This window comes from Rhinopithecus bieti, unplaced genomic scaffold, assembly GCF_001698545.2.
Source record: "Rhinopithecus bieti isolate Rb0 unplaced genomic scaffold, ASM169854v2 scaffold_23405, whole genome shotgun sequence".
In the NCBI taxonomy this organism is placed as follows: domain Eukaryota; kingdom Metazoa; phylum Chordata; class Mammalia; order Primates; family Cercopithecidae; genus Rhinopithecus; species Rhinopithecus bieti.
In genome coordinates this window covers 943,714-957,388 of record NW_016811519.1, presented here as the reverse complement: position 1 = coordinate 957,388, position 13,675 = coordinate 943,714, and the positions used below count along the sequence as shown (strand labels likewise).

General features: G+C 44.8%; 1 long non-coding RNA gene across 2 annotated transcripts in view; it reads right to left on the bottom strand.

Annotated features, from left to right (window-relative positions):
- The window catches only part of LOC108543467 (uncharacterized), a 22,666-nt gene that overhangs the window by 6,171 nt on the left and 2,820 nt on the right, over window positions 1-13,675 (bottom strand). Inside the window, exon 3 of one of the 2 annotated variants that reach the window (XR_001889578.1) lies at window positions 5,079-5,132. This is a non-coding gene — a long non-coding RNA (uncharacterized LOC108543467). Of the gene's footprint in view, window positions 1-2,589; window positions 2,915-5,078; window positions 5,133-13,675 lie in introns of those variants that run through there. The other variant, XR_001889579.1, reaches the window with a different exon arrangement.

The following is a 13,675-nucleotide window of genomic DNA, read 5'->3' as shown; positions in this document are numbered from 1 at the left end:
GGCATGAGCCACCGTGCCCAGCCTAATGCCTGAGATCTTATCAATCAAATATTTAAACTAAAAATATTTTACATCTACATTTTTTAGTGGAAATATAATTTTAAAAAGCACAGTTTAGCCAGGGGCAGTGGCTCACGCTTGTAATCCCAGCACTTTGGGAGGCTGAGGCAGGCAGATCACCTGAGGTCAGGAGTTGGAGACCAGTCTGGCCAACATGGCAAAAAGCTGTCTCTACTAAAATACAAAAAAAAAAAAAAAAAAAAAAAAAAAAAAATTAGACAAGAGTGCTGGCAGACACCTGTAATCCCAGCTACTCGGGAGGCTGAGGTAGGGAGAAATGCTTGAACCCGGGAGGTAGAAGTTGCAGTGAGCCAAGATTGTGGCACTATACTCCAGCCTGGGTGACAGAGGAAGACTCGGGCTCAAAAAAAAAAAAAAAAAAAGCACAATTTAAGACCGGGGCTCGCGCATGTAATCCCAGCACTTTAGAAGGCTGACGAGGGAGGATCTCTTAAGCCCAAGAGACCAGGCTGGGCAACAAAGTGAGATCTCATCTCTATAAAAACCAAACAAAACAGCTTGGTGAAAAATGTGATAGAATGAAGTATATTACAGACAAAAGGGGCCGTCCGTATCAACTCTCACATATTGATTGTCGATGAAGAGTCAAACTCTGTAAAATATTTGAAGAGACTTATTCTGAGTCAAACATGAGTGACCATGGCCAGTGACACAGCCCCAGGAGATCCTGAGAACATGTGCTCGAAGCAGTCGGGCTACAGCTTTTTATTACACATTTTAGAGAAACATAATACATCTAAGATGTACATCAGTTCCCTGCAGGAAGGCGGGACAACTCCAGGTTGAGTAGGGGGCATGGGGCACTTCCAGGTCATGGGTGGATTCAAAGATTTTCTGATTGGGAGTTGAAAGAGTTTGTCTAAAGACCTGAAATCTACAGAAGGGAGTGCCTGAGTTAAGATAAGGGGTTGCGAAAACCAAGGTTCTTGTTATGCAGATAAAGCCTCCAGGTAGCAGGCTTCAGAGAGAACAGATTGTAAATATTTCTGGATCTCCCTCCACCACCTAGGCTGGAGTGCAGTGGTGCAATCTCAACTCACTGCAGCCTCAACCTCCCAGGCTCAAGCTATCCTCGCACCTCTCAGCCTCTGGAGTAGCTGGGATTACAGGTGCGCACCACTATGTCCTGGTAATTTTTGTATTTTTAGTAGAGACAGGGTTTCACCATGTTGCCCAGGCTTATCTCGAACTCCCGGGCTCAAGCAACCCACCTGCCTCGGCCTCCTGAAGTGCTGGGATTAAAGGGGTGGGCCACTGCACCAGGTCAGATTGTAAAACTTTTATTTTTTATTTTTATTTATTTATTTTATTATTATTATTTATTTTTGAGACGAAGTTTCGCTCTTGTTGCCCAGGCTGGAGGGCAATGGTGTGATCTCGGCTCACTGCAGCCTCCACCTCCCAGGTTCAAGTGATTCTCCTGCATCTGCCTCCCAAGTAGCTGGGATTACAGGTGCCCGCCCCCACACCTGGCTAAATTTTGTATTTTTAGTAGAGATGGGGTTTCACCATGTTGGCCAGGCTGGTCTCAAACTCCTGACCTTCAAGTGGTCCACCCACTTTGGCCTCCCAAAGTGCTGGGATTACAGGTGTGAGCCACCATGCCCAGCCAAAAATTTTATTTTTTACCTTTTTAAGGTGCAAGACTCTTAGTTCTCTCTTGGTTAAGGAAAAATATCTGGAAAGGGAAGGGGACTCTCTACTGAAAGTAGATTTTCCCCACAAGAGACACCTTTGCAGGGCCATTTCAAAATGTGTCAAAATATATATTTTGGGGGGGGGGAACTACTTCAACTTACTTAAGGGCCTGCTGTCTGTCATGTTCGTATCTTATCGCTACAAAAAGTCTGCTTTGTCAGACTTAATGTTAATGCTGGTCAGATGTGCCTGAATCCCAAAAGGACTCTCTCCCAAAGGGAGGAGAGTATAATGAGGCTTGTCTGACCACCTGTTCCCATCACGACATGAACTAGTGTTTCAGGTAACTTTGGAATGCCCTTGGACAAAGAGGCATCCATTCAACTGATTGGAGAACTTAGAATTTTATTTTTGGTCTACATGGTAAAGCTTAAAGTTGCAGAAATCATTATCCTCAGTCAAGCTAAAGTCTAGGTATCCAGACCTCTCTTTCACCTAATTTATTTGCAATTATTCCAAAGTACTAGGCCAGGCACATTGGCTCACACCTGTAAACCCAGGCCTTTGGGAAGCGAGGAGGATCACCCGAGGCCAGGAATTCAAGGCTGCAGTGGGCTAAGGTTGCACCACTGCTCTCCCGCCTGGGTGACAGGACAAGACTCTGTCTCTAGAAGAAATTTTTTAAACAAATAACAAAGTACTGGTTTATGCTGTATTTATAAAACAACATATGTAGTACGATTTTCTTAATTGTAGAACCCAGAAAGCTGTGCCAAATGCTTTGAGAACTGACATTTCCTGTTAGGTTTTTTAAATACTTGCAGCCCAGATACTGCTTTTAATTTTTTAAAAACCAGTATCCATACTTACAGACTTTGATTAAGTTTCAAAGATTAAGCCTGCCGTGCTTGTCGGTGTGTGATTCCTTCCTCTAAGATTCCCGACATTCCCGTCTCCAGGCATCACTGTGTCGGGGGAGCGCTGTGTGAAAATGGCTGTGATCTTTGTGGGGTTTGTCCAGTTATACCTCATTGGGACACCAGAGGGCGCAAGGAGGGCCAGCACTTGTTTTTCTTTAAATCTCGAATCAAAGTCGGTGCAGAGAACAACAAAAGACCCGGAACACAGGGGCCTCGAGACAAAGGGATTCAGGGCAAAAAGCTGCACGCCCAGTTTTACTGAAATGGAATTTGCTTCTTCACTCTCCTCACCTCCTCACCACCTTAAGGAACTAGAAATAAACAACTTAAGCTGCAAAATAATGAAATCTTTGGCTAACAAGGAAAACCAAACTAGAATACATTACTCAACATGTAATAGGCTAAGAGGACTATCACAAATGTACATTTGAGCTATTTGCTTTGCCTAATATTAGTAACTTTAAAGAAAATTTTATTGTTTGCTTTTCTGAGTTCAATATATGCACACAGTAGAAAATTCAGAAAAGGTGGAAAAACAAAAAGAACAGAGATCATCAACACACTGTTACCCAGATATAACTACTTCTAATATTTTCAGCTACTTCTTTCCAGATGTTTTCTTCTTTATTTTTTAATTTTTATTTATTTATTTATTTATTTATTTTTGAGACGGGGTATCACTCTGTCCCCAGGCTGGAGTATAATGGCACGATCTACGCTCACTACAACCTCCACCTCCCGGGTTCAAGTGATTCTCCTGCCTCAGCCTCCCAAGTAGTTAGGATTATAGCCACCACACCAGTCCTAATTTTGTATTTTTAGTAGAGACGGGATTCACTATTGGCCAGGCTGTCTCGAACCCCTGACCTCAATGGTTCACCCCACGCCCACCCCACCCCGCCCCAGCCCAAGCCCCAGCCCCCAGCCCCAGCCCCAGCCCCAGCCTCAGCCTCAGCCTCGGCCTCCTAAAGTGCTGGGATTACAGGCATGAGCCACCGCGCCTGGCCACCAGATGTTTCCAATACTTACAAATGCATAGAAAAAAAAAAGGGGATTCTGCGTGCTATTTTGTGCAGGTTCTCTTCTTATTTACTAGATCACTAACTTCATTTTATTGATAAATTCTGATAATAAAACTTTGCTAATCACATGAGTTAATCACAGGTAGGAGAATAAGAAATTTCAAAAGCACTACAGGCAGCTTTTTTCCAAAATAGCAGCAACTTGAATGCCAGACCTGAGTCATGCATTTGAAGCAGGAGTTTTTCTGTTGCTTTGTGTTTAGAAAGCAGGGAAAGACTAAAGAAAAGGCCTGGTGCAGTAGTTCACACCTATAATCCCAGCACTTTGGAAGTCTAGGGCGGATCACAAGGTCAGGAATTTGAGACCAGCCTGGTCAACATGGTGAAACCCTGTCTCTATTAAAAATACAAAATTAGCCAGGCGTGGTGGGCCGCACCTGTAGTCCCGGCTAATCAGGAGGCTGAGGCACGAGAATTGCTTGAACTTGGGAGGCACAGGTTGCAGTGAGCCGAGGTCACACCACTGCACTCCAGCCAGGGCAACAGAGCGAGATGGGTCTCAAAAAAAAAAAAAAACCCAAAGAAAAGAAGTAGAAACTGTTTCATCCCACCCCAAACAGGCTGAATAATGTGTCCTTCCGGGTAGCCTGAGGACTGAATGCCAAAGGGTCAGGGGGTGTGGGTCACCAGGCCCCTTTGTTCCTCACACTGGGGCTAGTGCTTGCCTTAAGGCTAGACAGATCAGTAAAGCTATTAACCCGCATAGGTCAGCAGGTGGTCAGTAGGTCAGGAAAAAAGTCAGGAACAGGGAGGTCACTGATCTCCTGTTGGGTTGGGGCCAATGATGGCAGGCAGGTTCCTCAAAGGACAGGAAGCTTAGGCCAGCCCAGGAACAGATAACCCTAAGGAAAGTGATGGCAAGATATGAGGCCCTGGAAACCTCTGAGGGACACCTAATCAATAAGCCCACAGATTCCTTAATTTACAGCAACAGATAAAGGTGATGTTCTTGGCCACAAAAACTTAGTTAAATCACTGGAGCTGTCTGGCCTCAGTTTCCTTATCTGTATGACAAAAGGATCAAGATTGGTAAGGTTCCTGTCAGTTCCTCAAGACTGTGATGTTTAATTCTCCCCAATCGTGCATTATAAATGACAGGTTCCTGCCCCCTGCCACGCCAGTTCCCTAAGCAGCAGCCCCTCCACCATATACTCTTTCCCACATTGCCACATTTCCCATATTGCCACATGCTCTGAGCCTTTGTATAAATGTTTCTCTGATCACTAAGTGCTGGAAAACATTTCCCCCATTCTTTTTCTAAGTTCATCATCATTCTTTGGAGGCCCAGCTAAAAATAGGTCTTTCTTCGACCACTCCAGCCCTTCCCTCTCTGTAATCCGTAGTATTCTGCACATACTTCCATCACTTTCTACCCCTGTAGCCTTCATCTTCCAGTGCCTCAGTTTCCTCACTGTAAAAAGGAGAAAATTATTATAGCAAACTCACAGGATTTAAATAAGGATTAAATGGTATTAAATAAAATGTATAGTAAATCATTGGTTTGAATTGAGTTCCTACACTGGCCCAACAGACAAACCAAAATAGTCACTCATGCTGGAGTTCCACACCACCAAGCTGAAAATAAGTTGCTTATCTGACCTTCCAAGAAATCAGGAGGGGGCAGAGCATGGTGGCTCACACCTGTAATCCCAGCACTTTGGGAGGCCAAGGCAGGTGCTGAGCTTGAGCTCAGGAGTTCAAGACCAACCTGGGCAACATGGTGAGCCCCCGCCCCCCAACACCACCACCATCCCTCTACAAAATATGCAAAATCTTAGTAACATAACGGCACATGCCTGTGGTCCCAGCTATTCCAGAGGCTGAGGTGGGAAGATCGGTTCAGGCAGGGATTGCAGTGAGCTATGATCATCCCAGCCTGGGTGACAGAGCAAGACCATGTCTCAAAAACAGGAGAGAAAAAAAAAAAGAGAGAAAGAAATCAGGAGAGAGATATAATAGTCAAATCCCCAAGTAGGTCAGTTTTCGTTGGAATGATAAGTTCCCTCTGCTTGGCCGGGCGCGGTGGCTCACGCCTGTAATCCCAGCACTTTGGGAGGCCGAGGCGGGCGGATCACAAGGTCAGGAGATTGAGACCACAGTGAAACCCCGTCTCTACTAAAATACAAAAAATTAGCCGGGCGCGGTGGCGGGCGCCTGTAGTCCCAGCTACTCCGGAGGCTGAGGCAGGAGAATGGCGTGAACCCGGGAGGCGAAGCTTGCAGTGAGCCGAGATCACGCCACTGCACACTGAGACTCTGTCTAAAAAAAAAAAAAAAAAGAAGTTCCCTCTGCTTTAACCTTTAAACAGAAAGTAACTTTAAACACCAATCCACTTTGTGTTTTCCATTTCTGCTTTGCTCAACCCTTTTTTGTCTATAAAGCCAACCTTGGCCAGTCAAGGTGGCTTATGCCTGTAATCTCTGCATTTTGGGAGGCCAAGGCAGGTGGATCACCTGAGGTCAGGAGTTTGAGGCCAGCCTGGCCAACATGGTGAAATCCTGTCTCTACTAAAAATACAAAAAATTAGTTGAGCGTGATGGCAGGCACCTGTAATCCCAGCTACTCGAGAGGCTCAGGCAGGAGAATCCCTTGAATCCAGGAGGTAGAAGTTGCAGTGGGCTGAGATTATGTCATTGCACTCGTGCCTGGGTGACAAGAGCTGAACTCTGTCTCAAAAAAAAAAAAGCCAACCTCTTCTGCTCAGCTCATTGAAATACTCATTCTATTTTATGGAATGAGATGTTGCCTGATTTTAGAATCACAAATGGAAGCCAATTAAGATCTTTAAATCTGTTATAACTTTGTCTTTGGACAATGGTTAATATTATATAAGGCACTTGAAGCCTAAGGCATAGCAGGCTCTCCATCAGCGTGAGCTATGCCTCCACCACAGCACTTACCAAATTGTATTCTTGTAACTATCAGTTAAAAGTCCACCTCCCTCAAGAAATTTGAGTGCCTTGAGGGCAAGAAGTGAGTCTTACTAATTTTTTGTGCCCAATGCCTATCTCCATGCTTGGCACAAAGGATAAATCAATAAAGATTTATTTTTTAAAAATAGGGAGGGAAAGGAAAGACTAAGTGTTGATTGAGCTGAAGGGAGACAGACTTTTGCCTCTCAGTTTTTTGTATTTTGTTTTTTTGAGACAGAATCTTGCTCTGTCGCCCAGGCTGGAGTGCAGTGGCGTGATCTCAGCTCACCGCAACCTCCGCCTCCCAGGTCCCAGTTCAAGCAATTCTCCAGTAGCTGGGATTACAGACATGTGCTACCATGCCCAGATAACTTTTGTATTTTTAGTAGAAACAGGTTTCACCATGTTGGCCAAGCTGGTCTTGAACTCCTGACCTCGAGATCTGTCCGCCTCCTCTCGGTTTTAACTTTAAATTATTGTTTAAATAAATTAGAGGCTGGGCCTGGTGTCTCATGCCTGTATTCCTAGCACTTTGGGAGGCCAAGGCAGGCAGATTATTTGACGTCAAGAGTCTGAGACCAGCTGACCAACATGGTGAAACCCTGTCTCTACTAAAAATACAAACAACTTAGTTGCTCGTGGTGGTGCACACCTGTAATCCCAACTACTCAGGAGACTAAGGCAGAAGAATCACTTGAACCCCAGAGGTGGAGGATGCAGAGCCGATACGGCTGCACTGCACTCCAGTCAGGGCAACAGAGTGAGACTCCGTCTCAAAAAATAATAAATAAATAAATAAATAAATAAGGCTGGGGAATAGTGAAGTATGAGCATCTCCAATATCTCCTCCACCCCTCACTTTAATAATCTAAACATGTATCCATCTAAGTTGCTCTCCAGGCCCAAGTCATAAACATCCGCCTTTCAATTTGAACGTTTATGGACAGCAAGTTCTCGTAACTTCCCATGATGTATTAAACCCAAATTTCCAAAATTTGGGTAGTTTCTGGTTTTTTACTATTATAAATATAGCCATTATAAACATAACTGTGCAGGTTTTTTTGTGGACATAGGTCTTCATTTCTCTTGGGTCAATATCCACGAGTGGTGTTGCTGGGTCTTAGGATAAATGTATGTATGTTTGTTTGTTTGGAGACAGTGTCTGGCTCTGTCACCTAGGCTAGAGCGCAATGGCTCGGCAATGTCCGCCTCTCAGGCTCTAGTTCTCCTACCTCAGCCTCTTGAGTAGCTCAGACCACAGGCACACGCCACCACAACTGGATAATTTTTGTACTTTTGTAAAGATGAAGGGGTCTTACCATGTTGCCCAGGCTGGTCTCAAACTCCTGGACTCAAGTGATCCTCCCACCTCAGCTTCCCAAAGTGCTGGGATTGCAGGTTCGAGCCACTTTGCCCAGCCTACATCTTAATTATGATCAAAATTCATAGACTAATACCCTTAAAAAGAGTAAATTTTACCCTAATAAATTATAAATTATACCTCAATAAACCCTAAAAATAGTAAATAAGTGGAGAGAGAGAGATACATACATACATACATAGTAGATAGATGATAGATAGATAGATAAGATAGATAGACAGACCGAAAGAAATAAGAGGCCCCCCAAAAGTTCTCAACACAGCCTGGAAGACTCTGCATTGTCCTACTCCCATCAGCCTTTTCAGCCTCATCTCCCCATGATCCTGCTCACCCTCTCTGCTCCTCTCTAGTCACTTCTGCCTTCTTTCACACCCTCTACCCACCACATTTCCTCTGTTCCTACAACCTTAGCACATCCAGTTCCATCTACCTAAGAAACTCTTTTGCTCTTCCCCATCATCTTAGTAACTGTCACAGTTGTAATTTTACTTTTTTTGGTTTGTTTGTGTGTTTTGGATACATAGTCTTGCTCTGTCACCCAAGCTGGAATGCAGTGGCATGCTCTCCGCTCGCTGCAACCTCCCCCTCCCAGGTTCAAGCAATTCTCCTGCCTCAGCCTCCTGAGCAGCTGGGAGTACAGGGGCCTGCCTCCATGCCCAGCTAATTTTTTGTATTTTAGTAGAGACGGGGTTTCACCGTGTTGCCCAGGCTGGTCTCAAACTCCTGAGCGCAGGCAATCTGCCCGCCTCGGCCTCCCAAAGTGCTAGGATTACAGGTGTAAGCCACTGCACCCGGCCTGTAATTCTACTTTTTTTGTTTTTATTATTCTTTTACTAGTGATATGCGTTTCCTCCACTGAAATGAAAGCTCCTTGAGACCAGGGTCTTTGTTCATCACTGTATCTCCAGAACCTACTACTGTGTTTTACCTACACAATGAGTGCTTAACCATGATATTCAACTGTGACTACTTTATGTCTCAACCTTAACACATCCAAAACTGAAATGTTGACCATCCGCCTGCTCCCACCAGGGTCATTACTCCACATGCAGGGCTGCCACAGTGCACAATTCCAAGGAGTGCCATCCACAATGCAGTCTATGGATGGCACCTTGCCTCTGTAAAGCGAACTAAATATGGCCAGAGAAGGACTCCGTACTTATATATTTGAGCCCTTGTGGACAACTCTAACCTAACTTAATGGGTAGACAAGATTGAAAACCTAATTTAGGAGTATGCAACTCTAACAGTAGCTGAGTCTTGGCTAATCACAGCAGCCATATTTCAACCACTCATACACTGCTGAGTGTTCAAACTGTGTTCAAATAAGGCAAACGGCAACCTGAAACCAATCCAACTGTTTCTGTACTTCACTTCCGATTTCTGTACCTCACTTCCCTTTTTTTGCCTGTAAATTTGTTCTGACTACCAGGCATCCCTGGAGTCTCTCTGAATCTGCTGTGATTCTGGGAGCTGCCCGATTCGTGAATAGTTTATTGCTCAGATAAACTACTTTACATTTATTTATATATTTTTATTTATTTATTTATTAAGATGGAGTCTTGCTCTGTCACCCAGGCTGGAGTGCAGTGGCTTGATCTCGGCTGACTGCAACCTCCACCTCCCGGGTTCAAGTGATTCTCCCACCTCAGCCTCCCAAGTAGCTGGGATTACCAGCACGTGGCACCATGTCCAGCTAATTTGTGCATTTTCAGTAGAGACAGGGTTTCACCATGTTGGCCAGGCTGGTCTCAAACTCCTGACCTCAAGTGATCCTCCCACTTCGGCCTCCCAAAGTGCTGGAATTACAGGCATGAGCCACTGCGCCTGGCCAAACTCCTTTACATTGAATTCAGCTGAAGATTTTCTTTTAACAACTTCTCCCCAGTTATGCCCTTCACATGACTACCAATAAGAATGGTGCCCTCTAGAGTTGTGCATTACTCTTGTCAACCTCAGTGATGGCCAACTCCATCCTTCCAGTTGCTCAGGCCAAAAATTTTGGAGGCATCCTTGACTCCTCTTTTTAACTCATATCTCACATTTACTCTACCAATAAATTCTATTGACTCAACGTTCAAAATACATAGCACTTGGGGCCAGGCACAGTGGCTCAGGCCTGTAATCCTAGTGCTTTGGGAGGCCAAGGTAGGAGGACCCCTTGAACCCAGAAGTTTGAGACCACCCTGGGCAACATTAGGAAACAGTCTCTACAAAAAATACAAAAATCAGCCGGGCGTGGTGGCATGTGCCTGTGGTCTCAGCTACTCAGGAAGCTGAGGTGGGAGGATCTCTTGAGCCCAGGAGGCTGAGGCTGCAGTGAGCCCTGATTGTGCCACTACACTCCAGCTTGGGTGACAGAGTGAGATCCTGTCTCAAAAAAATAAACAAAATACATTGGCACCTCTCACCTTCTCCATTACTTTCACTGAAGCCTGAACCACCCACCAACATCTCCTATATGGATTATTTCAATAGACTTCATAGTTCTTGCTTCTGCTCTCAACCCAGTAGCCAAAGATCCTTTTTTTCTTGAGACAGAGTCTTACTCTGTTGCCCAGGCTTAAGTGCAGTGGTATGATTATAGCTCACTGCAGCCTCGAACTCCTGGGCTCAAGTGATCCTCCCACCTCAGCTCCCCAAGTAGCTGTGACTACAAATGTGAGTCACAACACCCAGTTATTTTTTTTTTATTTTTAATAGAGATGGGGTCTTGCTATGTTGTCCAGCCAAAGACCCTTTAAAACATAAATAGACCATATCACTACTCTATTCAAAACCCTGCAGTTCTCACGAAGTTAGGGTGGAATGACACTTATCAGAGGCTGGGAAAGGGCAAGGTGAGGGAGATGAAGACAGGTGAGTCAATGGGTATAAACATACAATCAGATAGAAAGAATAAATTCTAGGCCAGGCATGGTGGCTCATGCCTACAATCTCAGTACTTTGGGAGGTGGAGGCGAGGAGATCACCTGAGATCAGGAGTTTGAGATTAGTCTGGCCAACATGGTGAAACCCCATCTCTACTAAAAATACAAAAATTAGCCAAGTGTGGTGCTATGTGCCTATAATCCCAGGTACTCGAGGGGGCTGAGGCAGAAAAAAATCCAGGAGGCGGAGGTTGCAGTGAGCCAAGATCAAGCCACTGCACTGCAGCCTGGGCAACACAGCAAGACTCCGTCTCAAAAAAAAAAAAAAAAGAAAGAATAAATTATAATGTTGAATAGCACAGTAGGGTGACTACAGTTAACAATAATTTATTGTATATTTCAAAATAGCTACAAGACGGGATTTGAAATACTCCCAGCACAAAGAAATAATAAATATTGGAGGTGATGGGTATGCTGAATTCCTGATTTAATCATTACACATTATATGCATGTAGTGAAATATCACATGTACTTCATAAATATGTATAATTATTATGTATCAATTTTTTTTAATGTTAAAAAAATCCAACAACCCTGAAGTGGGTCCCCATTTCTGTAATAATAAAAGCCAAAGTCTTTCCAATGACCTCTAAGTTCCTCAGGCCTCCCAGACAGCTGCATGACTACATCTCTTACTTCCTTCAACTATGTTCAAATTATACCTTTGGCCAGGCACGGTGGCTCACGCCTGTAATCCCAGCACTTTGAGAGGCCAAGGCGAGTGGATTACCTGAGGCCAGGAGTTTGATACTAGCCTGGCCAACATGGTGAAACCCCATCTCTACCAAAAATTAGCCGGGTGTGGTGGCACAGCTACTCAGGAGGCTGTGGCACAAGATCACTTGAACCTGGGAGGCCAAGGTTGCCGTGAGCCAAGTTCTCACCACTGTACTCCAGCCTGGGTGACAGAGCAAAACTCCCTCTTATGAGGCTTACCTTGACCTATTTAACTTGCTACTCTCCAACCCCCGCTTACTCTGCTATTTTTTATTTCTGCTCTTATAACTGTTTAACATACCTATGTATGACGTATGTATCCATTTATTGTATTCATTGTTTATTATTTGTATTTCTTCTGTAGGATAAAAGATCTAGAAGAACAAGATGTATTTATGAAAACCTCCCCATGAATCTAAAACAATGTCTGGCATATTGCAAGTTCAGTAAGTTAGTGAATAACTACAGTGTCTGCCAACTAATTAAAGATTAGCAGCGGCCGGGCGCGGTGGCTCAAGCCTGTAATCCCAGCACTTTGGGAGGCCGAGACAGGCGGATCACGAGGTCAGGAGATCGAGACCATCCTGGCGAACACGGTGAAACCCAGTCTCTACCAAAAAATCCAAAAATCTAGCCGGGCGAAGGGGCGGGCGCCTGTAGTGCCAGCTACTCGGGAGGCTGAGACAGGAGAATGGCGTAAATCCGGGAGGCGGAGCTTGCAGTGAGCTGAGATCCGGCCACTGCACTCCAGCCTGGGCGACAGAGCAAGACTCCGTCTCAAAAAAAAAAAAAAAAAAAGATTAGCAAATATTAATATAGGAACAAGGGTGACATATATGTTGATACTAGTTATAAAGTTTTTCTCTCCATAGCATGTACTTATTTGTTAAAATACATGTATATGGAACTGTGCAGCAGGGTGAAAATTGCAGATTTTGCAGTCAGAGCTTGGGTGATTCCTGGTCTTTCACCACCTCCTATCTGTGTGATCTTGCAGAAGATTCCCAAATAGGAATACAAACACTTGTCCCATTGACCTAACAGGCTGTTGAGAAAATAAAATGAATGTGAATCATTTAGCAAAGGGAGATACACAGCATAGTTCTTTAGGAAGAGCAGGATATGAAACTTTCAGTAACACTCATTGCCTTCATGCCATTTATTCCCGAAGAGAGTTCCATGCCCTCTGTACTGCCAGTCAGATTTTAACCTTTATTTTTGCCCAGTGCTGACAGGGAGGAATCTCTGAGCTCCCTCACCCTGTTCAGGTTAATTGCCCTCTCTTTTCCTTTCCATTTTCGGAAGATGGACAGCAGGTGCTGCGTTCCCTGCTCCCTGATCTCGCTGACTCAGGCTGCCTCTTACTTTCACCAGGGATGAAAAAGGAGCACTAACAACACGTGTGTGAGCACTGGCATAGCTTTACCAGAGCTTCGGTGGACAGGATGTCTCTTCTAAAGGAGGAGATGAAGCTGCTTCTCCCAATAATGCAGAGCAAACAGTTGATTCAGGAGAACTGGGTTCACTGCCCCATAGCTCTACCAACTGAGAGACTTGGGGAAGTCCCTTCGATTTTACCAGGAAAAGGACGTCATCATCGCTATCACAGTGCCCTTTGGCCCTGGCAAAAGTTTTTGGAGGGTCAAAGTGGAAGGAGGCCCCGGTACACTGAGAGTTTGTTTTGAGGCTTTTGGTGTAGTTAACAGTGAAACAGGGGCCAGGCCCAGTGGCTCACACCTGTAATCCCAGCACTTTGGGAGCCCGATGCGGGTGAATCACCTGAGGTTAGGAGTTCTAGACCAGTCTGACCAACATGGTGAAACCCCATCTCTGCCAGAAATACAAAATTAGCTAGGTGTGGTGGCGTATGCCTGTAATCCAGCTACTTGGGAGACTGAGGCAGGATAATCGCTTGAACCCAGGAGGCGGAAGTTGCAGTGAGCTAAGATTGTGCCATTGCACTCCAACCTGAGCAAGAGAGCAAAACTGCGTCTCAAAAAAAAAAAAAAAAAAA